Source organism: Ceratotherium simum, chromosome 37 (genome assembly GCF_057802395.1).
Source record: "Ceratotherium simum simum isolate JZ-2026a chromosome 37, ASM5780239v1, whole genome shotgun sequence".
NCBI classification, from domain to species: Eukaryota; Metazoa; Chordata; class Mammalia; order Perissodactyla; family Rhinocerotidae; genus Ceratotherium; species Ceratotherium simum.
In genome coordinates, this window is record NC_141936.1 from 3,484,612 (window position 1) to 3,509,669 (window position 25,058).

Genomic DNA, 25,058 nt, shown 5'->3' on the forward strand with positions numbered 1-25,058 from the left:
CAGACCCGGGGCTGGTGGGAGGATAGGGCCCTGATGTGTAGACCTGTGTGGGTAGGTGGGCTCAGTGACGTCCAGGGAGGGCCATGCATTGACCCAGGTAGACAGGGACAGGGGCAGGGCTAGGCCTGGAGGAAGTGAGGCTCCTTCCAAGTGTGTTTGTGTCCAGGTAGGGAATGGGGTCCAGGGCTTGGAAGGGGTCCTGGGTCCTGGGATATGACCTCAGGTCTTTCCCTGGACTTTGGCCCTGGGGTCCCTTGCCTGAGGCCCCAGAGCTCCAGCTCTGACTCTCCCGTTTGGGCGGCTATCCTCACTTGCATAGGTCCTTTGCCCCCACTGTGGTCACACCTGGCCAAGCCCCGGCCTCGGGCTTGCATGTAGGCAGCTCACAGGCCTGGTCACCCACAGCAAGACCCAGGGCCGGCCGCTCTGCAGGCAGACCAGGCACTGACTGGCTCCAGCTCTGGGAGGAGGAAGCACAAAGTTTGCAATGTGGAAATCAGGAAAGCCGCTCTTTATGGCCGTCCCCTCTGTAAGTTTGATCTGATAGGATTTGTTATGGTTTTTCTTTTGAATCACTTCAAGGAGAGGCCCCGTATCCTCCAAAGGCCTCTGTAGGACCCTGTAGGACAGCACAGGGCAAGAGCAGATTCTCACTCCAGGACCACAGCAGCCCAGCTCTGTCTTCCCAAAGTCTCTACAAGGGGTTTAGGTGTGCGTGTGCCCACACGTGTCTGCGTGTGCACCTGTGTGCCTATGTGTGTGCATTTGTTGTACGTGGTGGGTGCTGGGGCTCCTGCTGCAGAGACTGGGCCCCAGATGGGTGCACAGCCCCAAAGGATGCTGTGCTGCACCAGGATCTCCTAGGATCCAGCCAGGTGATGGAAGTTGAGGTCGGGCTGGTGTTTTAGAGCTCCTGCCCTTCCAGTGGGCCTGGGAGCAGGAGTAGGAGTGAAGAAAGAGGCTTCCCAGGCCACCACCATCCTGCCAGAGATCCCCCACTCCCTGGAATCCTGTTTGGGAGCTGAGTGGGGTCTGTATGGTCTCTTGTCTGTGGACAGCTCCATTCAGCAGACCCTGGTATCAGGTGTACCCCAGGGGACATGCTTCTGGTGGCTCAGGGTGGTGACTTGGTGACTTGTAGTTCCCCAGCTGGAAGCTGTCAACCTGGGGGCCACCTACAACTCCCACTGGTGTCCATGGACATGGTAAGGAGGCCAGCAGGTGGGATGTGGGACTCTGTGCCCCTCATAGAGATGTGTCTGAACTATTTCCCTGCCTTCCTGGACCAGACCCCTGCGAGATTCTCTTTGGCTGCAGACTATGGCCCTTCTGGGGTTTCTGGGCAAGGGCTCCATCCTTATCTGCACATATAGGTGCTCCCTCTATAACCTCGCCCTGCTGTGTGTACAAGGCGCTGGGAGCTGGACAAGTACATGTGAACTCATGGTCAACACAGGGGCTGGACATATGCAGAACAGACTGCGACCCACTAGGAGAAAGGCGAAGGCATGGCGTGAATGTCACATCTGGGGAGAGTAAGGAAGTCCACCTGGGGTGGGGAAGGCTTTGCGGAGCTGACATTGGACAGCAGGGGTGGGACACAGGATGGGTGAGTCTTGACCTAAAGACTAGGAACTGGTCTAGAAAGCATAATTTGTAGCAGCTGAGGCTGCAGGGAGGCAGTAGCTGAGAAGATGGGCCCATAGAAGAGGCTGAGGCCAATCTCACCTGCTTTCCGGACCTGGATCTGTTAATACTCTCGACCATGTTAGAGTTGGTAGCTTCTAGAAAGTTCTACAATTATGTATGACATAAAATGGCTCACATCTTTTCTTGCCCCCTTTAAAGTGAAGTGATAGTCATTTTTGCGACCATTTCCAACTTTCTTAGGCCGTTTTTTCTCGTGCTGTGAAGTAGAGAGGGATGGAAGACCAGGGCCGCACAGACATCTTTATTGTTCCTGGGAGGGGGAGCAGTATACATAGCCACATTGCAGTCACTGAGCTTGTTAAAAATATCTCAATAAATAAAACAAATAAGCAACATATACACTGAAACAGAAAATATAAAAAAAAAATGGTTAGCTGAGAAAATCACGGGGAAACAGAAAGAGCAGAGTGGGGAGAAGAATTCCAGGCTTACTTGAAACGACCATGCAGAGGTTTAGGGGTGGGAAGGGAACGCGAGGGTCTTTCTCTGAGAGCCCTGGTCCAGTTTAAACAGAATTGTACAGGAATGCATCTCTGTTTTATTAAAAAAATATACATTAAAAAAGGCACTTAGAGGGAAATACAAATCCAACATCCAAATCCTCATAAATGTGTTCCTGAATCTAGAGATTTTCAGAAAGAATAACACCCCCCCCAAAAAAAAACAATAAAACCCAGAAGAAAAATCCAACAGTGGCAAGGATGACACTGAGCATGTCACTGGCAAGAAGGACCGTGAGGGCCACTTCCTCTGTGGGGACCGTCTCTGGGGGAGGAGGCTGCGCAGTCTGGGGTCTTCCAGTCGAGGCTGCTGCTGTCCCCTTGTCTGAAGGCTTTGCTGGAGAGCAGCGGTGGGTGGGAGGCTGCCTTGAGGTTGTTCAGGTTTCAGAAGTTACAGACTTGGATGCATCCCAAGTCCACTTGCGCCTCAGCCCCGCGGGAAAGTCTGGAAGACAAGGAAGAGGGAGGGTGAGACGCGGCTGCATCCCTCGGCGTCCTGGGGGCACAGGGCCTCTCTCATCGGGGACTCTGAGGGTGGACAGGAGAGGCGCTAGAAGAGAGCAGGCACTGCTCCTATGCGTGCCTTTGCCCTGTCCTCCTGCAGAAACAGGACAGGTGATCAGTGGTGGAGGCCACCAGGCATCTGCATGCCGCTGTCCCCAGGGGCCATCTCCTGCTGCTCCCAGACCCCAAGGGCCTGGATCTTCTGCATCCTGTGCCCACCAAAGTCTCCTCCCCCGCGGTGCTCTGCAGGCTCCCTGGCACTGACTGCGTGGGTGAGCGGCTCCCTGGGCAGGTCCCATGAGAAGGTCAGTCCTGACCCTTGAAGGGAAGGAGTGTCAGAGGGAGGCAGCCACTGGGGCCTCAGGGCAGCAGGGGAGAACAAAGCCCGCCTGTAGAGGACAGAGAGGTGCAGGAGGTGAGGACGCGGAGAGATGGGACAGCTGCTGAGGCAGGAGCTGTCAAGGGGGGACTCTCCTTTTAGAATTTGTGCTTTTGAAATAATGATAGATTCACGGGAAATTGTGAAAAAATGTACAGGGGATCTCAGGTACATTTCCCCCCCGTTTCCCCCAGTGGTATTATCTTGCACAAGTCTAGTGCAGCATCACAACCAGAAAATAGACAGCGGCACAGTGCAGAGCTTATCCACATTTCTCTCGTGTGTGTGGTGTGTGCGTGCATGTGTGTGTGCGGTTATGTGTGTGGTCGGTGGTGGTGTGTGTGCATGGTGTGTGTGTGTGTGGTGTGTGTGTGGCATGTAGTTTTATTTATGGTGGCATGGATGGTGTGTGGTTATGTGGTACGTGTGTGGTGTGTAGTGGTGTGTCGTGTGTGTGGTTATGTGTGTGTGGTGTGTGTGTGGCTATGTGTGTGGTATATGTCGTTATGTGTGTGTTGTGTGTGTCTGATGTGTGTGTGTGGTTACCTGTGTGTGTGGTTAAATGTGTGGTGTGTATGTGGTGTATGTGTGTGGTTATGTGAGTGGTGTGTGTGTGTGGTAGGTAGTGCTGTGTGGTGTGTGGTGTGTGTAGTGTGTGTAGGTCTAGGCCATCTCATCACAGTCGACTCTGGCATCCTCCGTCGCCATCAAGATACACAGCTGTCCCATCACCACAAGGCCCCGAGCTCACATAATTGATCTGTAAAAACACACGCGGATCAATCGAGATGGGGCTGTGGCCAGACCTGCCTCCGGCTCCCAGTTGGCCGTCCTTGTTCTGCAGAGTGTCCTGGTGAGAGAACCGTTCCAGGGGTTACTCAGAGCCCCTCCTCCTGCCTCTACCACCTCACCACCACAGGATTCGGCCAGTGAGGCACCAGGTTGGGAGTCCATTCGATTGACAAGGGCCTCACGCTCTACCTGAAACACCCCTACCTTCCCGTAACGAAGGTGTGGTTGGGACTGAAGCTTGTTGCTGAAAGGGAGGGGTTTTTAGATGGGAGACCTGATGGAGTGATGCTGGGCAGGGAGAGGGGACACGTACAGGAGGGATCCAGCGAGTGGGGCCCCCAGACCACAGAAGCTGTCATCTGTGTCCATGAGGCTTGCTAGAGAAGGTGTGCCAGAAAGAAGCTCGGGGCCAGGGCGTCCGATCGCCAGACTTGAGAGTGACTTGGCGACTGTAGCCTAAGATCGTCAGTCATGGTGGTGGGCACCCCAGGGGCACGGGGAGAATATCGCTGGGCACGAGCAGCTGGTCAAGGACCTCTAGGTGTGCTGCACAGGCCCTCCACCTGGAGGCTGAAGGTACTGAGGAGGACAGGGTTCCCACACCTTGCTCCAAGGCAGCATCTCATGGCTAGAGCCACTTCTGGCCTGTCGCCTGCTCTTCTGACTACTCTCTCCTGCAGGAGCCCAGTGCTACAGCACACCCGGCTTGCAACCAATCCCGAATTTATGGCATTATCCTCCCCTGGAGACTGAACTTTATTAGGGATTCTTCAAAACTGGCTGGAGAGTGCCTTGGGTGCCTTGGGATGTTGAGCGCCCATTGCAGGGCCTGATGCACGTGGCGCTCACTTCCATGTCTGGTGAACAAACACGTCAACAACCAGATAACCTTTAGAACCCAAAGGTGGCAAGTCCATTCAGGGAGAATCCCCCAAGAGCCCTCTCTGTGCTGGGACCCATGCTGCCACTAGGGCTGAGCTGATGTGGTGAAGACGTGCCCTCACCCTAGAGATGCCCCGGGGGCAGGGGCAGCTGCTGGAAAGGCTCTGTGGGCTGTGCATTAAGTGCTGAGATAGAGGAGGTCTGCAACAAGAGCTGGGGGGAGAGGGACTTAAGAGAGGGAGGTGGGAGTCAGGAATGGCTTCACCCAGGAGAAGGCTGCTAGATGGGTGACCATAAACAATTTGCCACTGGGGGAAGAGGTCAAGGAGAGGCATCCCAGGTCCTGGGAGAGGATGCGTAAAGGCATAGAAACACAGAATGATTTTTGATATGGGCTGGGTGATATCCTCAGCAGTGTCTGTCTGTCAGTGCACATGTCAGTGTGAGAGTTGTGTCTCTGTGTGTAAGAGTGTGTGTGTGTGTGTCAGTAGGTGTGTGTCAGTGTGTCTGATGCTGCTCAGCAGCGGGCAGCAGGAGGTGTGGGCTTCCTCTCCCCACAGCCCCCAGCACCCTCCCCACAGAACTCTACACTGAAGCCTAGGTCCTCAGGGAACTCTAGAAACCTTTGCTGAATCAAGACCAAGATCTAAAAAGGCTAAGACACATTTTCCCTAAAACTGATGTGCACGGAAACCCATACACACACACACACTTCTTTTTTTTCAAGTTCAGAGTACTCCAAATATGTCAGCCTTTTTAAGTGGTCCTGGGCAGAAAGTCAAAGCCTGCTCTCTCTTGGAGAATGTGGTTGTAATTAGATAATTAATAAGGGGGTGGGCAGCTAGAGAAAGCTAAATGGAAGCCTTCCTCAGTGGGAGGAAATAATTACTACAGTTTTTGATATATGAGCTGCACCATCCCTCCAAGGGGAAATACAGTATCGTCCATGAAAAGCCAAAAAACGACCAGGGCCATCCCCCAGTCGTGGTGCATTTCAGGGTTTGCTTCGCATGCCCGCAGGGGCCCAGGGCTCAGGCAGAAACCAGCGGCAGGTTCATTAGTCTTCTTGACCGAGAGCCTCAGGGCCCCAGCCCCCTTGATGTCACCCTGACCCCAGCCATGTCTCCTGATATGGGCGGCCTTCTCAGCAACAAATGTAAAACAGCTGGGGCCCAAGACTGCCTCCCACATATAAGAGCCACCTGAAACCGTGTGTGCACATCCTGTATGTGGTTCACTCTCTGCATCTGCCTGCCCGGCCGAGGAGGGAGTGCAGGCAGAGCTGCAGAGCAGGCTAGACTGAGAAGGGGCATTTACTGCTCTCTCTCCCACACCAGACCATCAGTGTTATAACAGCAAAGGGTCTCATTCGACTCCATATCCCCAAGTCCTAACACAGGAAGTGAAAGAAACATTAATGAAAAGTCTCCAGAGAGTGAGGCAGGGGTGGGCTTAAGGGGGAAGAGTTTATTATAAGGGCTTCCAACTATCCACCCATTCACCCACCCACCCACCTACCATCCACACATCTACCCACCCACTCACCCACCCACTCACCCTTGCATCTAGCCACCCATCCACCCTTCCATCTCTTCTTCCTTCCTTCCCTCCCTCCTTCCATCCATTCACCCACCATCCATCCACCCATCCATCTACCCACCCATCCATCCATTTACCCATCCATCCACACATCCATCTACCCACCCATCCATCCATCTACCCATCCATCCATCCATCCATCCACTCACCTACCCACCCATCCATCCATCTACCCATCCATCCATCCATCCATCCACTCACCTACCCACCCATCCAACCACCCACCTACCATCCACACATCTACCCACCCACTCACCCACCCACCCATCCTTCCATCTATCCACCCATCTATCCTTCCATTTTTCCTTCCTTCCGTCCCTCCTTCCATCTATTCATCCACCATCCATCCATCCATCCACTCTTCCTTCCTTCCTTTCTTCCTTTCGTCCTTCTTTCCTTCCTTCCTTCTTGCCATCCATGATCCATCCATCCATCCATCACCCCCCCACTCACCCACCCACCTATCCTTCCATCCATCCACCCATCTACACTTTCTCCTTCCTTGCTTCTCTCCCTCCATCTACCCACCATTCATCTATCCATCTATCCTTCCTTCCTTCCTTCCTTCCTTCCTTCTTTCCTTCCTTCCTTCCTTCCATTCATCATCTTTCCAACATGTACTGAGCATCTATCGTGTCCCAGGGATGCCACTAGTTGTTTAAAAAGCCCAGAGATGAATCAGAGAAATCCAACAGGGAGAAAAAAACATGTTTGTAGACAATGAGAACACAGGGTAGACAGTGATAACTGTTTTAAAGGAAGCACAGGTAAGACTCTGCAAGCAGAAAGGGGAAGAACCAGGCACCTCGAGCTCTGCTACACTGCCGAAGAGAGCAGAGTGGAGGGAGACGGGCGCAGATGTGAAGGTTCCTCTGTCAGATACATGCGCACACACACACCTCTGAGATTTTGCCAGTGGAGAACAGAGGGGCTGAAGGTGGGCATCAGGAGGCCAGGAAGCTCACAGAAACCCAAGGGTGCGGCCATCCCCCACAGCACAGAGTGGACATCCAGAGCTTTGCCCCAGCTCCCATGGCCCCTTCAGCATGAAAAGTGAAGGAGTCTTTACCTCTACGGCGCCCTTACGCTGCCCAGTTCACTAGAAGGGGCTACCACCTGCCAGTCCGATCTTGCCGCCACTTGTTGCTTCCCTCCTCCCACTCACTATGCCTAAAACAAAGACCCCTCAGCTCCTGGGCTCCCAGGCAGGCTGGGGTGGGAGGATGTGCCAGGTAGAGATGAATGGTAATGAGCACAGTGGTGGAGAAGCTGACAGCTGCCACCTGTCCTGGGGAGTCTTGCCCTTCCCCCTTGGCCAGCCCCACACCACCTCGGGCATTTGTGAAGCACTGTTCTTCAGCTGGGGCCTCTATCCCCTCCCATGTCTGCACACAGCCTCCTGACCATTTGAACACGGCTCCTCAGAGCTGGCTGGAGGGATAGAACTAACTTCATATCATCTGTCAAATATCCCATAAATATGAGTTGATAACAAACGATGATCCACATCAGGTGACGGAGGACCACGGAGGGGAATTCGCCAAGCTGAGCGCCATGCAAACAGCCTGAGAACGGGCAACAAACCTTCAAAACAGCGGAATTTGCTGTCTGGGGAGAAGCCAGAGAAGTGTGCGTGGATAAAATAAGAATAGTCTGCTTTGAAAGAGACAAGTATAGAACTTCCATAACAAAAAGTATGGAAGTAGAAATTTTAAAAAATAATGGAAGCAAAATCGACACTGATGAAAAAATTAATAAATCAGGGACTGACTCATGGAGTCTCCCAGCTTCTGAGCAAAAGACAAAGGACGTGGAGGGAATGGGGGAGATGCAGCTGGGAAGGAGATACAGAAGTGTCCCCACGCTCCAGAAAGGTGGATGGTGTCAGATGAAGAGGGATCTCCGAGTTCTGGAAAGGAAAACCCACAAGACAGCAACCAAGCCACATCACAGAGAACTGTATCACTCACATCCCTGTTCAGAGAGGACAGCTGAGGCTGGGATGTGCTATGACTTGCTGGAGACACACAACTGGCTAAAGACAAGCCTGCAACAAGAATTGGGGCATCTTGATGCTCCCTGTTGGGGGCTGGCCCCATCGCTGGCAGCCAGGCCCTGAGGCTGTACCAGCCAGCTGCAATTCTGCCTGAGAGCCCCGGACACACAAGCCCCCAGGTCCTGCCAGGGACAGCCTCAGGCAGGCAGGCAGGTTTGGGGGACAGTGGGACACGCAGTGGGCACAGCTGTGCAGCCAGCATGTGTCCAGCTGGTCTGGCTACACCTTGATGATAACCCAACCAAATGGGCGGGCAGCAGGTGTGCCAGCGATGGGTGCCTGGGGACTCTGAGAAGGGTCACGCACTCAGCTGATCAGATTTTCTTCCATCTGGGTAAGGGCTTTGAAGAGCCCATCCGGCACTGAGTGCAGGCCGGCTCTGGGCAGCCTCCTCACCCACTGCTGGCCTGGCCAGGATGGGCAATGCCAGCAGGCAGCTGGCAGGATGCTGGCTCCCCCAGAGCCGCCTTGCCCCACAGGCTGTCTCTGTGACAAATGTGTTGTCTAGGGATGAGAGGAAATGAAGGGTTTTGCTTTCAAAGGAGAGAACGGGAAGCCTCCTTCGAGGCTGGACCTGGGGGCTGCGAGCTCCAATGAGGCCGGGGTAACTGGGAGAGTGAGAGGCTGCAGACAGGACTGCCCCTTAGTGGGCAGAGGCATGCCTGCCCGGGGACAGGGACCACACTCCCTGGCAGATGGGGTGGGGGGTCCCGCCGCCTTTGCTGGGTGCTGGGTGGGGAGGGTGGCACATGGGGATCTCCTGTGGGACAAAGGCGAGTGTCCTCACAGTCCAGGCCCCCTCCCCACCCTGCCAACCTCTGTGCACCTCTCTTGGCTGTGAGCTGGGCCTGGAAGCCCAGAGCAGAGGAAGGATAGAGAAACCAAAATGCCAGACAAAGCACACCCCACCCCATGACTGTTTAAGAATCCACTAGTAAAACTGAGGATGGCAGGACGGATGCCCGAGCCGCCTTCTGCAGGTCGGACGCTACTAATTACAACTTGATTTTCAAAGAAGTTTAAGGATCCTGAGAACATCCCTACGGGATGATGGTGCGGCTGGGGAGGATCGGACAAAAGGCTAACTCTGTTCTCTCTCTGAGGCCAACAAAAGTCAAGAAGCAAATGGACTTGTGAGATCAATTTGTTTTCGCAACCTTCCTCTAGACCGCTGTGCCCGGCCACCTTGTTCCCTCTTCTGGTCCCTCCCTCCCCTTGGGGTGTCCCTACCCTTTAAGGGACTATCTGTAAGTGGTCCCTGAACCAAGCGGTGCCTATCACAGGCAGGACGCTCTGGTCTCTCTTTGCTGGCCCCTGGGCCCTTTTCCAAAGAGTCAGACGGAGGCCACGGCCACGTGATTCTCATTAGGCCAGTGAGTGGCAACGAGGCCACGGCGCCGGCCACGGAGCTCTGCAAAGTGGGTCAGAGTTAAGATCCAGGAGCTTCTCTGTGGGGTGAGGCCTGGCCCATTCCCCTCTGGAGAGTCCAGCTTTCCCAGGAATGGTCCGTGAGCGGGATTCCCCCATGGCACCCACAAAGCTCCTAGGACACCCAGCGGGTTGATGGGCTTCTGCTGGTCCTGCAGAGAAATGTCCAAGGGGCTGCCTGGTGTGCAACGCTCAGAGACGACCTTGTGGACTTCCAGGACCAGCGGCTCTGGTGCGTTCAGGTCGGAGTGCAATGGTCAAGAAGGCTGCTCTGACACTAGCACAGGCTGTGTGTTCTGGAGGGACTGTGCCCGTGTGCGGCCGGTGCCACTGACACTTCCTGTGCTCTCTGGTCCCCCTCTGCTTCCACAGCAAGCCACGTGCTTGGGGACACTACTTGCGTGGGCCCCCTTCACTTAGGTCCTGGGGCTCTGGGGGCGCAGGCGGCAGGGTGAAAACAGGCGAGGACAGGCTGGCCCTCTCTCCTGGTGCCAGGACTCGGGCCTCTGACCCCTGGCTCGCCTGCCGTGCGTGAGAAAGAGGAAACATGTGGAGTGACCGTGTTTATGATGCCAGGGCTTCTTTTCCACAGCTCCCTGGTGGCTTGAAGTGGAGCTGCTGGCTTTGCTCCTCCAGGGGAGTGAGGACTTCACGCCAGCTTGGAAGTAGCTCTCTCTCTCTGTCTCTGTCTCTCTCTCCTTGGCCTTGGCTTCAGGGATTGAGGCAGACTGTGTCTGCCAAGGAGAAGTCAGCCTGAGAACAGCCCGGGGAGAGGGCGAGCTTGTCTCTGCCTCAGGTCCCTTCTACTTAGTGCCTCCCAGTGTCATGGCCTTGGAGAGACCCGCCCTGCAGAGCCCACCCTGGCGCCCCCAGGCCTCCCAGGCCAGCTCTGCTCAGTTCCCGGGGGAGCTGCGGCAGGAAGGCCCAGCGTTCCCGCTGGCGCTCCTCAGTATTCACCCCGTCCAGCCCTCCTTGGAGGGAGGCCTTCCCATTTCTTCTCCATGAGTCACGGGATGCTGCGCAGGGCACTCCCAAGCTCCAAGATAGTGAGGGCTAGCAGTCTCGAGTAACCAGATAACTGGTTATCTGGAGGGGATGCGGCCTCTTCCCAGTATGTGGGACCTCCAAATCCAGGAACTACTTCAACCGGTGAATTATGGCTTCTCCAGATGTTACTACATTCAGCTTCCAAATAAAATGCACGAGTGGAAGAGGGTGGAATGAGAAATCACCCAGCAGGGCCCTATTTCAGGCTGGTGGGGCAGGAAGTGCCTTTAGAGAGGATCCATTCAATGATGTCATTTGAGATGAAGAGATGGGGGCTGGGGTTGGGGGTGGCTTATCTCAAGTCACTGGGTGGCTGCAGAATTGCCACCAGAACTCAGATCTGCCAGCCTTGGGTCCAAAATCCTTCCTCTCGTATGACTGATGTCACTCCCAAAGCACCTGTCACATGGGCCCAGACCAGGGGCAGTGACCTACTAAAGGTTTATATATTTGACAAATGACTATTTGAAGACACAGCCCTCCCAGCGACAGCAGCATCAGCCCCAAGGCACATTAATCGAAGGTCCGCTGCGGTCAGGCGCTCTGCAGGACGCTGGCGTGTAATAAGGAGCACTCGGGCGCTGTCCCCCACCACTTCACAGTTCATTTGGGGACAGACAACAAAACAAATTACTGTAACAAAAATGTAGTGTTTTCTAATGAACGTATAGTAAAGGGACATAAAGATTCACAATGATTTTGCTATAAAATATAAATATATATTATAAATATAAATGATTATAGCAAAATAAAAGTGCTAGAATAAAGGTATAAAAAGCTTCCTAATAAAAGCAGAGAGAAGGCAACAGTTAAGCTTCTGGGGGGTGTGGGGAGGTCTTCACAGACTCAGGGGCTGGAGTGGGTCTTCAAGGATGATCCCGGGGCAGGAGGGGTGAGAGGGCCCATGGGCTCCTGGGCCCACGCGAGGTGGGTGGAGGAAGGTGAGGATTTGGTGGCAATGGCGAGTGGTGACTCTGGGGAGGGGCCAGAGATTGGCAGGACCCCACAGGGCAATGGGGAGGCAGAGAAAAGCGTAAGGGAGCACTGGCACAGTCAAATCCGCTTCCAGAGATGACTGTGGGTGGGCTCCAAGGAGAGCAAGCAGGGGGAAGACCCCACAGCAGGGCCTTGGTGGGACGGCCTCTGCAGCGGTCCAGGAGGAAGGGGCCGGGCCAAGGACCAGGGGAAGACAAAGGCAGTGCTGGAGAATCAGCAAAGGCGAGGGGGGACCGAGGGGTCCGACTTGGGCAACGGGAGGGGTAGTGACCCCAGGAACTGAATAAGGAACACGAGAGAAGGTGCTTCTTCTATTTAGGGGAAATAACAAGATCAGTGCTGATCAGGCTGAGCAGTAGGGTTTACGGGACACCCTGAAGGTTAAGTTCGCTCAGCAGGGTGGGCAGCTCTGACCCCAGAATTGGGTTGGGGGCTTCAGACGCAGCTCATGAGCGAGGCCGACGTTATCCTCCCCTTTGAAGGTTTGACCTAACAAGTAACTTGCTTTGCGAGGATTTGAACCCAGGCCTCTGGATCCCAAACCCAGAGCTCGTTCTCCAGCTCTGTGCTCCTGTCCGTGACAGAACTGAGGGATACAGACATTTAGGGGCACACGGAGGGAGAGGAGGTGGGCGTGCTGTGCAGGGCCAGTCTGTAAGAGGGACCGCATGGAGCTGGCTAGTGGTGCCCCCTGCTGGACGGAGGACCACCCTCAGAGAAGATAATTAGGACCCTGGACTTGGCAATTGGGGGTCACCAGGTGACCTTGAGGAGGGCAGGTCCGGTAAAGTGCAGACTGGGCTAGATAGGAACAGTCTTCCACACATTTGGAGTGACAGTGAGTGTGCCAGGAACTGGGAATGATGGCCGGCTTTATATACAGGAATCTGCTGAAGACTCCCTACCATCTCCTGAAGGAGGCGCCCTCATGTTCCACAATTCAACACAAACACACCGAGGCTGGCAGAGGTGGCAAACTGCTCAGGTCATACAGCTGAGGAACGAAGAGCTGGGAAGCTCACCCAGACCCCTGTTGTCAGAAGAGCATGCCGCCCCATCTCTTAGTGGGAGGCACAGAATCTGGGAAGTGTGAATGAACATTTCTGAGACTATCTCCCATGAACAATGAAAAATGGAGGCTATAAAACTGTTTCCAGTAATGAATCGGCTCTGACAATGACTCTCCATAACTACTGCCAGCTTTTAGTTCCCAAAATTAATCTCAGAATAGTAGGCAATTTTTAAAATGCAAAACAGTTTACAGAAATAACTACACCTAAATCTATTTTATTGGGCACTCTTTTTTCGAATGACCCAGATAAAATATGCTGCTTTAAAAATATTATGCATACAATCATGCATATTCAGAAGAATGCGAAAACCTTACTAAGCAATGGGAAGAATCCCACTATGATCCAATCCCCAGTCCTACAAATCTCTGGGAACCCAGGTTTTGGCAGATGCTTGTGATGTGTTATTGATTTGGAAAAACCAACAGCACACAGGGGGTCCTGCCGTGGAGGACATACTTCTAGGCGATGTGGATATCCCAGCTGTCGGGAGAGGGGTCGGGAGCTCTGCTAACCCGTTCCTATGGCAACAGGGACAAGGCCCTTCCCTCCCAAGCTCTGGATTCAGTTACTTTTAGCCCATTTCATATTCTCAAAACTTCCGACCTGTATGAATGAAACTGACCTCTGTTGGGAAACACATCATATTTAGAAATCAACTAGAACACACTCAAGTGTTGAAGACTTTGCCCAGTTCAGGTAGAATCAGCTATAGAAGCAGGTCAGGGTGAGTGAGTGACCCCGGGCCGGACAGGCCATGTGGCTGTGGATGGTCGTTGCTGAGACCGACCATCCTGCTGGCGGCCTGGCAACTGCCCATTTGGAGCCAAGGCTCTGGGGTCCCAAGGGAAGGTGTCCATGGCTGCTGCAGGATGGGTTCCATGGGTACCAGGCAACACCCCACCACGGGAGGAAATAAACAGAATGTGCATGGTTTAATGGCAAACAAGAGCTGAAGAAGGATGGATAAGCGGTCACCTTATGGACAAATGGAAGGAGAATGGATAAACGGTTCATGAAAAACCCCACTGTTAAACTTCAGCGGTCCCACCTCTCCTGCTTGCATTAAAGACAGCTTCTCCTGCATAGACGGATTCTCCTGCACCCAGGGGTTGCCAATTCAAACAGACAGACATCTCGGTGAGCTCCGCAGAACCAGTACTCAGTCTCTCTAAAGGCAAACAGAGAGAGTGGGAGAGGCAGCAGGGATCCCGAGGACATGGGGTTTATTGGACTGGCTGTTCCACCTGGAAAATGCGCCAGCCTCTGTCCTCAGCTCCCAGCTCACACACCTTCACCCAGGCTCCCAGAGAGAGTGCACTGTCAGCCAGCCGAGGGTGACCCCTGCTTTGAACTTCCCCTTTTTCTTGTCTCTGGGCCTCCATATGCCTTTCACAATCCCGGCCTCCCTCTTGAGGGGTGAAGCAGTCGCCTTTGCTCACACGCCTCGTAGATCTGCCAGGGGATGGACATTTGGTAGACTGCTCCTCTCGCCCTCCGGTTCATCCCACAGCTGACCTCAAACACCTGGAGCCCGCAAACCTCAGGGGCCCGCAGGCGGTTCCGATCTGGGAAGGGCAGGTTCCGCGGGGAAGAGATACTCGCCTGAGCCTTCCCGACTTTGACCTTGATGTGAGAATTTACAGAGTAATGCCCTAACCCCAGATAGCTCTAGGCCCCCAGGGTCAAGTGAAGAGATTCAGAAATATGCTCATTATTGCTCAATTTTTAAAAATTCAATATTCCTGATTAAAACCCCACATTTATAAAGTACAACATACTCAAATAAATCTTATGGAATTTATTATGTTTTCAAAATATTTTTGAATAGAAAAGAACCCCTGAATTATGCTATATTTTCCTTAACATTGAGTTTTTACAGAAAATGACATGAATGAGAAATGACTGCACATGTACGCAGATTTCTGGAAAAAAAACCTGAGTGCGAAACCATTTCCTAGATTGTGTGGTGTATAGAATGTCTTCCTTCTTCTTTACAGGCTTCACAAAATCGCTGGCTCTTAATCACCTCCTCCTAAGCTGAGGACTGGGGGAGAAAAGCATTTGAAAACAAACAAAAATGCTCCCTGGATGTCACGATGGGGAAATGCTGACTTCTGCCCGGCTCTTGAGGGCCAGCTCTGCTGCAGTGGGTGTGACCCAGGCCTGAGCTGTGACATCCTGCAGAGATCTGTGGTCAGCGTCTGTGAGCGTCCAGCCTGGGCATACACCTGGCATATAGTAGCTGCTCACTTAGTGTTAAGAAATCTGTCGTGAACACACTCAAGTTCAGAGCAGTCATTAACAAATGAGGCCACTGGCGTCCAAGGGACAGAATCCTGCTCCATGTCATATGTACTGACTTCACTGGGATTTGGGACGACTATACACTGCAGGTTAAATAACTCAAGTAGGATGATTTTATGGTATAAATACAAATAGAGTTTTCTTTGAAATGCAACCACTCGACGACAGATACCTATCATGCACAGAATGTTCTAGACCCAGGAGACACTGGGATGGACAGGGCAGAGCAGGCTGGCAGTGGCTTTAGTGCCTTTGGTATTTATATATATTTGATATTTATATATTTGGTATATATATAGTATGCATACATGTGTGTGTATATACATATCATACCATCATATACTATATGTATATATATGGTGTATATGTATATATACTATATGTATCATACTATATGTATATATACATCATATACTATATGCATATATATGCACCATATATATACATATACACCACATATATACATATACCATATATAGACACACACAAGAAGGATCACCTTTGTCCCGAGTTTGCTCCAGTCATTACCTACTGAATCCACAGTGTGGGGTAGAAATTATACACTCCCGTTGTTTCCAACGGGCCCATCACACAGAAGTCGGTGTAAACTGAGGGCACTGAATGACAGTTGGATCTGACCCAGCTTCTCTTGCAGGCATGACTTCTCACTTTGCCTCCACGACACCTCTGCAGAATCGAGGAGCTCTGAGGATGGCAGGGACTGGGCAGCAGATGGAGAAGGAGCCTCTTTGCATTCTGGAACCTGCTGCAGCACTGGGACGTGCCCAAGGAGGGTGCTGGAATCCCTTGTCTTAAAAGAAGATTGTTGATTGCTCACGTGTCAAAGGGAACTTCCGGTTTCTTCTTTTCCGGTAGAATCAGCCCGGGCGGTCACTTGTGGGAATCATAGCGCACATGTAGCATGCATAGCTGCGTATATTCCCACGTACTTTTTCATTGATTGCAGCAATATGCTTGAGTTTGGAAGCCAGAAACAACTATTTTTATTTGAAAGATAGCAGAGCTAAGCTCCAAAGATAGGGAACAAGACCTTGGAGTTATTATCAAAGCTGAGTAGCTAAGGTCTCTGAATATTTGTTCTGATATTTCTGGCGAAATCAAGGGCTACTGCTCCTTACGTGGGAATCCCCCTCCTCTCTCTGCCCATTTTAATGCAGAGCTTTACTCTAGCTTAACATCCTATAGTACTTTTTTTGCCAAGACAGACCCCATGAATATAAAGCAGGGTCAACGTCAATGTTTATAAGGGAATTCAGCTGTCTACTATAATCCTAGATCCAGAAATCCACCTTCCCTTCTAGTGTCTCTTTAATAAAGCTTTGTCAATAAATAGATGTGACGCAGATGTTCTGTGTAGTTCTGAAGAATTCAAGTTGAACACAACTTAAAATAAAACACTACCCTGCAAGCATACATAAAGGAGGAAAATCAATAGAGAGAAGAAAGCTTCAACAAAACCAGAAACAGAGGCTGGATGCTGAAAATAAGCTAATACACCTTGAATCAAAGATAAGAATTCAAATAATGGGTAGGGAAAGTGCAAAATGAGTGAAACACTTCAACATCCAATAAGAGTCACTTTAAGGAAATCTGGTATGGAGATCCACATTTAATAAACAAATAAATGAAGCCATGGTTACACCCTGGAAAGGTTTGATGGTTTATTAAAAACTTTGGTGAAAAGTGCCTTTAAATTGAGCTCCTCTAAAAACAAATCTGAAAGGACTCACTTTAGACAATTTTCTCAAGCAAATACCCATTTCACAAAGCAAAGCATACATGTCTAAGACTCCAGGACAGCATGAGAGCGAGCCGCGTGTTATCAGATTGTCCTCCTTCTCATCGTCAGAGCAAGCGAGGTTTCGTTACAACAGACGAGCCCCTACATCTCCGTGGGGCAACGCAACAGTCCTTTATGTCTTGTTCATTCTTCTTGCTCATTCGCGTTGGCTGGGGCTGCACTCCACGCAGTCACTCAGGATTCATGCTGGCCGAGTCTCCACGGGCTTGCAGCTGCACCATTTGTGACGCACGGCTCTCCGGTCACTCGGGGCAGTGGAGGAGGGACTGGAGTGTCTCTCCACGTCTACACTTCAGCCTGGAAATGTTGTCACTTCCTCCGAAGCTCACTGGCTGTAACAGTCACATGGCCCTGCCTCACTGTGGGGGTCCTGAGGAGTGGGAGGGAGAGAGTCAGGGCCTGGGTGTACCACTGAGTCTGCCTCAAGGGCCAAGGCAGGGTTTTTAAACAAACGATTGTCTAAAACACAAAAAGTATAAGTAGATGGTCACTTGAGAAACTGATAATTTAATTAGACTAATCTCTGCCAAATGCTGAGATCAGACATTAGAAAATTCACAGGTAGCAGAATCATGGCTGGGGAAGTTTGGTTTTATGGGGGAAAAGGTGTGGAGAGCAGAATAATGAATGAACCAGTGAAAGAACTTAACTTTTTAAAAAATATTCATTAAAACCAACAAAAACACTAAGATGAATGCAATGACACGTATTCTACCTTAAATTGGTAACAATGGGGTCGTTGTCATTAACTTGCATCCTGTTTCACTAGGGTGATGTGGCGGGCTAAGGGAAGGTAGGTTGTCACTGGGCTGGGAAGTGCCACCCCCGCTCTCCCCTCCCTCCTCTGAGTGGTGGCCACCTGGTTCTCAGGACTGCAGCATGGTGTCCTTGGTGTGAAGGTTCCATTGGGACCCGTCACTTCAGGAGGCCCGTTGTGGTGGAGAGAGCTGCAGTGTCACTGCTCGACGGCCCCAGGGCTTTGTGACGGCTCCTGTGCTGGGCATGGGAGAAAGCCCCAGGCGCGCGAGCAGACTGGCCTCTCACTGGAGTCCTCTTGGCCCCTCTGCCCTGGGGTGCTGCACACCGTTCAAGTGGGTTTTTGGACTTCGTTAGTGAGTTTGCTCCAAGTTCCGTCTTCAAGGGCTGCCTAGACAAAACGCCTCTCCCCCTTTGTCCCGGCTCTCTCGGTAAGTCCACTTCCACCACGATAAGAAAGTGTGGCAACGGGAGGCTCACTTGAAACCTCCTTCTTTGGGAAGCTTCTCTTGCTGCTGGGAATCCATCCTGGAAACAGCTTCTGCTGACCAAACACACGATCCTTCCTATGTCACGCCTGTCCCTGCCGTCCCACCCAACCCACTTGCCCTGTTCAGCTTATAGGTGTCACCTAGAGTTTCGCACCAAAATGGCAGCCGGGAGAGCCGCACACGTCCAACATCCCTGTGGCTCCACAAAACAGCCCGCAAGTATGCTTTCTCAACTTCTGAGCAAGGTAAACTCAGGGCTGGATGAGGGATTACCATGTGCACTGTGCTCAGCACCAGCACCCTACAGCATCCTCTCAGAAGGAATTTGAATTCTTCCTCACACCTGTACTATGGACAACATACATGAAAATTTTTTAGTGAACCGAAAGGATGTGGAAAGAAACCACTTCCCCCCCCAATATAGTCTAGCTTGAGTTTCAGGTATTTTAATTGTTGAGTTGAAGACATAATTAACACTAAGTAAAGCTGTGACCTTGAATATTTACAGGAGTTCAGGGGTTAATGTCATTTCACGAGCAGCTGGGGACTCAGACCCGAGAAGTGGGTCTTGGCGGGCAGTAAAACATGGAGCTGTTCTGTTGGTCTTTAGAATAAAGTTCAGTCTAGGTTTTACATCTTAGTGGGAAAATCATTAGTAATATGATTGTAAGCTAAGATTACAAACATACTTTAAAAATGTAAAAACCACCTTGGTTCCCTTTAGGAAATGATCCTAAAGTGTTCCAATAATGTTCCCTTCATCTCCCCAGGGCTGTGAAGGGCATTTATAATATGGTTTGCAGGATTCTTGGAGATCTCAATGGCGAATTCTTACCATCACTCTCAGTATCATCAAACAGAATCTCACCTGCTCCGCTGACTGGTGCCAACCCACAGGACACGGGGAAGGCTCCATGCCCAGACCTGGACACCTTCTGCTGGGCTATGGGCTGACGTAGTGGACATTAAGAACACTAGCAGCCATAAGGGGCAGTCATAAATAAAATTTCTGGGCTGTATTCGTCCCTTGGTCAAATCTGTACAATAAGCTCACAAGAGGCCACTTTTTCATTTTCCACCTCTTTGCCTGGACTAAATAAAACTGGCTGAATCAGGCAGAATTTATCAGGGCTTTGGCGGGTACCATGTGGGCACTGGGAGGGAGAAGGTCAGGAAGAGCGGACCACAGCCCAGAGGAGGGAACCCTCCAGCCCCACAATGTGCCCTCTGACAGCTCGGGAGCAAGGCAGACCATTCTGAAGACCAGGCAACAGGGACCCCGAGAGGGAGGTGGCATGCCCACAGTGGCACAGCTTCCCTGCCATCTCCACTCTTTGGGAGAAATCTGAGAACTGAGAGGAAGGAGAAGCTGAAGGAGGTTCTGATGAGCCAGAACTGACTGTAGATTGCTCTGAGCTTCTCAGGGGAATGTGTCCTCATGTGTATTCTACACTGAGATGTTTTCTTCCACGGGGAGGAGGCTCAGTTGATGAAACCCTTGGCCTCCCTCTGCATCCATATCCATGCCACCCCAGGGGAGTTGGAGGAACCAATGATTGGTGGATTTGGGAAAAGAAAACAGAGTGTGCTCAGCTCAGGCCCTGGAATCTTCCTCTAGGAGCAGGAGCTGGCTGCAGGGAGCAGGCATTTCCCCCCACCCTTCCAGCAGGCTCCCCACAACCTCCCACCCTGTGGGGAGGCCCATCTTGGTCCAGCTCTGCCAGCACTGGGGGTGAGTCTACGTGACCCTAGGACCCTTCATCTCAGCCTTTGTCTGTAATAAAGGTGATGCTCCAATAGGCTATCTTTGCCTCATGACACAACACCCAGCCAAGGACAAGAGTGCTGCTCATTCCCACCACCCACACACTGCCTGGTGGCATGTGCAAGGCAACCACATCCCTCAAGCCCATTAATTAATCACACCATGGCCTCTGATCTTCCACCAGGGCTTACACCTGGACGTCTGGAGCAGGACTGGGCGGGGGAGAGAGGAGACACCCTACTCCAGGAGGAGTTTCAGAACTCCAGTTTTAGAACTTGCCCTCCGGCATAAGGCTACTTTGCAAAGGAAGGTTCCATCAGGCCAGGCTAAGCCCTGCCATCTTCCCTTTGCCCTCTGCTATCCTAGTGACCTTGGTCATGTCTTGTTCCCAAGCTGCACATCACTTCTCCCAGGTGGAAGTGGGGAGACCTGGCTCAGGGGTCTCCACGGTCCGAGGGGGTCTCATGATTTTTTAGAATCTCAAGGGAGATTTGAGTGCTCACTCACGTGTTCCATCCAGGGGCACAGCTGGCATCTGACAAATTTGTTTCAAAGAACTGGTTAAAGGTGTGGAATCCTCTGTTTTCCCCAGAAGATGTTTAGCACTGTGAGTTCTCACAGTGCCTTCCTGGGGAGGGGGTTGGTTTGACGGGAAGGTTTCTGAAGGGAAGAAGAAGGCTGGAAGGAATTCAGAAAAACACCCGGGGAAGGGCCGACAGCATTGAATGCTGCGGGTAAGGATGGACTCAAACCAGACCCTACGGGCTTCGCGGAACGACTCTTATCGGCCATCAATTACTGAAGTCTTGCAGACGCAAACAGAGAGAAAAGCCACAGTTATGTACATCTTACAGCTGGAAAACCAGTAAAAACAGAACCCTCTCAGCTTTTCATTCCTGAAAGCCGCGCCCCTCCCCACAAGGCACAGAGTCCACATGTCCTCCCCCCAACCCCGAACACCCCCGGAGCTGGGGATACACCTTATTCATCTCCCTCCGTGTGCTCAGAGTTCCTCCCTGGCCACACTTCTAGAAAACTCTTCTGCTCCAATGCTGAATGTTTCCCCTGATTTGTCTTCAACATCCCCATCCCTTTCCTTCTGTTGGAATTAGAGGGTGGGGAGCGATCAAGGCTGGCCTGGCCATCTCCACCTCCTTCGCTTCTCCTGTGTCTCCTGTCCCTTCTCCATTCACTCTCTGTTTTTTCTCTCCCTATTTTTCCTGTTTAGCGTCAAGTAAGCCAGCCCAGCTCCTCGGAGATGAGCAGCTGCAGAAGTAAGCATGAGTGGATTTAAAATCAGCAGAGAATTTTTTAAATGAGTACTGTGGTGAAGGCACCCGTCTCCACCACCGCGGGGCTCTGCTGGCACCCATGAGCTCGTGGGTCTGGGCCCCCAGGAGCACAGACAGTCCACCAGGCGCGACTTCAGTGGGCAGAGGAAGCAGACCCCAGCCCAACCTCATAATGAAACAGGATTCTCACCAACGCCGCAGCTGTCCCCCAAGGTAGTTCAGGAACCACAGGAGAACTAACAGGGCAAAGAATGGAGGTCCAAATTGCAAAAGCTTTGCTTGTGTCTCTAGAAGAATTAGCAGAAAAATAGAAGTGGGAAGGAAAGAATCCTCGAAGAAATGTTCATGTCCATCTCACCCAAAACTACCCCTCCGGGGCCACGCTGACCAGAGGTTGTCCAGCTCTGTCTGAACACCCTCAGAGCTCATGGTGTTAGGATGGGGCAACCATTTGCATTCGGGGCAGCTCTGACCGACAGATATTTCCCTCATGCCGTCTCGAGTCTGTTCCTTGAGCCACACTGGACGAGCTGCCCCAATGCACTGGGCCAATAGCACAGGAGGTAAAGATGTCAGGTGTCGCCATCAAACCCAGAGGAGCTCAGACATTTGTCACTCCAGAGCGTGGCTCTCCGCTGAGCCCTGCCCTTCCCGGGCACACACCTGGACTGAGCCTACCTGTCCCTCAGCTGCTATCCCCACTGCCCTGGCTCTGAGCAGCCGGCACTGCCCCACTTTTCTGAAGAGCTCCTCAGAAAGCATCCTTCTACTTTGTGTATAAAGGAAGCTTTGTTCTTGGAGAACTCTTAAAATTGAGTTATCACTTCACAGTATTCCAAACAGAGACGCTCCCAGTAAGTGCCCTCACCATGGAACAAAATGAATCTGTGAGGCACAAACAGATTTGCTCCGTTCAGGGAGTTTCCTCATGAATTTAAGTGTTTTTACAGATCATTAACTCCTTGGTCGAGAGGCCAGAGAAGGGAGGAAGCTAGGCTCAGGGTTGGTGCTGCTGCTCAGAAGACCAGTCAGAGGCGAGGCATAGAGGCTCTGAAATTATAATAACATGAGTCAACGTTCGTCCAAATTAAATTTACACATGCTTCTAGAGTGCTGCCTGTTTTGCAAGGCAGGGCACACTGGCACGGTGAAGAACGGCTTCTACATTTCTGTTTGGGCTGCAGCACAAAAGTGGAAAAAACTGCTGATCTGTTTTCCAGCCGCCATCTTATTTAATAGTCCCCGGGTTGGGAGGAGGCCAGGGAACGCAGGTAGGCAGCAGTGACGGCTGGAGAGGGGCCTCGGGCTCCCACGCTCTCGGGAGAACACGTGACTGGCAAGTTGTCCCACACAGTGCCCCCTAGGCCTGAGGGACCCAGAGTCCTGCTGGGAGAGGAAGGAGAGGGGAGAAGATCGAGGCTCGGTTATGGGCAGGAACTCGGACCCAGAGGGGCCTGGACTTAAATCCTGACTTGCTGTGCACCCTGTAAGCAAGACTGTGTGTGTGTGTGTGTGTGTGTGTGTGTGTGTGTGTGTGTGTGTGTGTGTGAAAGAGACAGAGAGAGAAGATGGGCCCATGTCTTATTCACGGAGTTGCTATAAGGCCGGACGGCTCACATGGATGGAAAACCCAGCCATACAGTGGGTGGGCACCTTCTCGTCCCTCCAGCCCCTTAATGCCCAGTGTTCCATCTGGAGGCAGAGCAGCTCCCCCAGAAAGCGGTTCCTTACGTACACACGTACAGACTCAGAACTCCCACTGGAACTTGCCCAGGACTGTGAACACGGGTGATGCTCAAGCATTGGCTGCTGAAGGAACTGAGCTGAGATGAGGATGAGAGGTCACCACCAGGAAAGTAAGCCCAGCCCAGCTCAGGAGCAGAGACACGGCACCAGGTGGGACAGCATCCTCTGAATCCCGCCCAGGTAGGAGCCCACCGGGAACTCCCCCTGCTGCTGAGGACACTGGTCCCTGTGCCTGGCAGGTTGAGGGCATGAACGAATGAATAAGTGAATGAGTGAATGAATGAATGAATGAGTGAGCAGGGGAGCCGTGAGGGGCACCAAGATGAAGGAGGTACTAACTCTGCTCTCCACTACCCCCCAGTAGATGACATAAACACAGTGAACTAGACCAGCTGGAAAGAGGCAAGCCCCATAGAGTTCATCAGTCTTGACAACGGCGCTCACTGCTCATTTAACAATAATAATAATAGTAATAGTAATGCCATTTTTTTCCCATGTCCTAACAGGTTGGTGGCTCCAGGGCTCTGTCCAAGGTCCTTTTCTGCCCACAGGGCATATACCCTCCCTGGGGACTTCACTCCCACCTCGGGGCCTGAAGTCTCCCCTACTTGGCTATAGTCTTTATCTCCAACTTGGAGACAGGCCCTCCACAAACAAGAGCCATATAAAAGATGGCTGCTCCTGCCTCTGCAGAATGTTCCTTCCGCCTCCGAGCACTGGGTGGAGCGCTGACTCCTCTAGGAAGCCCTTCCTGACCCCCGCCACACCAGGATGCCCGGCCTCCCCTCTCTGTGTCCAGCTCGCTTCCTACAAACACTGCTTGATCGGGGCCAGGGCTGGCAGGGCTGTGATGTCCACAGCCCAGGGACTAGTGTTTGATTCAGGATGGCCAGCAGCTCCTGCTAACCCCCGTGGCTTGACACCAGGCCCCGGCCTCGGGGGGTGGGGGGGGGGGCACATCAGAATCAGGGGGAGTGACTCACTTCCCTAGCTGGGCATGTTGGAATGCGGGGATAGCAGGGCAGAGAGAGGAAAACTCCATGAGCGGTTCTAATGCACACCCCTCCCCTAAGGAGAGGCAGAGCGTTGCAGAATGATGTGTGTGTGCGCGCGCGTGTGTGCGGGTGTGTGTTTGCTGGGCAGAATGACCATATGATGCACTGTCTCAAGTGAGATGCTTTTGAGACTGAAAGGGGCACTGTTAATAATTGGGCTCCAAGAACAGGAATAATCCGGACAGTCCGGGGCAGATGGGCATGGACTGTCACCTTTTTAACGGGGCATCCACTTCCGATGTTTGATCCTCCCCCCAGACTCTGTCCAACAGAGCCCTGACTGCCCGTCTCACCAGGAGGGCACAACCCCACGCCTCTCCAAGATGCTGGGGTCCCAGTAAGACAAGGATGGACCCCTGCCCTAAGGGGCGCACAGTTGAGTGGGGACAGAGCTGGGAAAGAATGTACTTCCACCCACGACAGGGAGCCCTTCCTGCTTTCCGTGCCTGCTGGATTCCTTCTCCGCATAACGCACACATCCCACTTGATACTATACAATCAGAATTCTTTCTTAAACTATGGTCTCACGTTTCCTTACTTGGGTTCTCAGACCTTCTATACGATTACATGCCTTCACTCGGTATGTTTAATAGACAAATTCTGACCGCAGCCTGCAACATTAACATTTAATGAAACATTAAAACGAAAAGTCAGCTCCTATAGGTGGTCGGCTATAAAGAGAGAGTACCTCGAGTTTCCAGCTGAAGGCACAGACCCCACACTGCCGCAGTGTCTTGTTCTCACCACTAAACGTGTCCCTACAGCCACAGGCGGCTATTGGGCCCGTGTTTAAGATTAACCCTGCGCAGTTGCCATGGTCTTGGGGAAATCTTTTCACCCTGTGTTATCTCCTGAAGGAAC

General features: G+C 52.1%; 1 protein-coding gene across 1 annotated transcript in view; it reads right to left on the minus strand.

Annotated features, from left to right (window-relative positions):
* Positions 1-1,942: 1,942 nt before the first annotated feature.
* TWIST2 (twist family bHLH transcription factor 2) overlaps positions 1,943-25,058 on the minus strand; it is a 52,381-nt gene continuing 29,265 nt past the window's right edge. Inside the window, exon 2 of the mRNA XM_004427734.3 lies at positions 1,943-2,655. The gene's annotated coding sequence lies outside the window, so the exon portion shown is untranslated. The remainder of the gene's footprint in view (positions 2,656-25,058) is intronic.